Raw genomic sequence first — 822 nt, 5'->3', positions numbered from 1 at the left:
ATTTGTGTGAATAATTTATTGTTAGAAAGGGCAGCCTCTAAGAATTCTACAACATTCCCACTAGGTAGGAGCAGTGCGCACCCCCTTCAGTTCTAGTAAAAATTGTTTCGGAACAACAGAAACCATTTCGTGTTGTGCGTTTTGCGCAATGCGGGTTAGTAATAACTGTCCAGCGTGACTTTTGTACTAGGTATCGTGTGGATCCTCCTACAGCACAGAGCATTAGATGATGGGATGAACAGTTCCGAGAAACAGGTTGTTTGTGTAAAGGCAAATGTCTGACACAGAGGTCTAATGCATAAGCCATTGTTTCACACAGAGTCCACAGAAATCTGTTCACTATACAGCTCAACGTGCCCCCAATGTCCATCTGAGATGTGTTCCGTCGAGGTTTACACATGAAACCATACAAAATATGAGAATATGGGGTACAGAACAACTTCATGAAGTTGTACAACATGAGAGGGACTCTCAAAAAATTTAATGTGTTTTGTGCGGTTTCACTGGAAAAGGTGTATGATCTCTCTCTCTCTCTCTCTCTCTCTCTCTCGCTCTTTCTTTCTCTTTTTCCTGAAGCACATATCTTGATATGCTTGGCTGGGCACTGGCATCTGGAAGTGTGGGAGTTTTTAAATCAAAGGATTGCTGAGCAATGGATCGGTCACACTGGACCGAATGATCCGGCTTTACATTACTGGAGTCCAAGACCACTGGACTTGACTGTATATGATTATTCCTTGTGGGGGATTTATAAAAGACACTGTTCGTGCGCCTCTGTTACCAGCAACAATGAATGAACTGAGACTGTGGAAGGTGCAGTGT

This window comes from Schistocerca piceifrons, chromosome 1 (genome assembly GCF_021461385.2).
Source record: "Schistocerca piceifrons isolate TAMUIC-IGC-003096 chromosome 1, iqSchPice1.1, whole genome shotgun sequence".
Lineage (NCBI taxonomy): Eukaryota > Metazoa > Arthropoda > Insecta > Orthoptera > Acrididae > Schistocerca > Schistocerca piceifrons.
Note: the sequence above shows the minus strand (reverse complement) of the source record.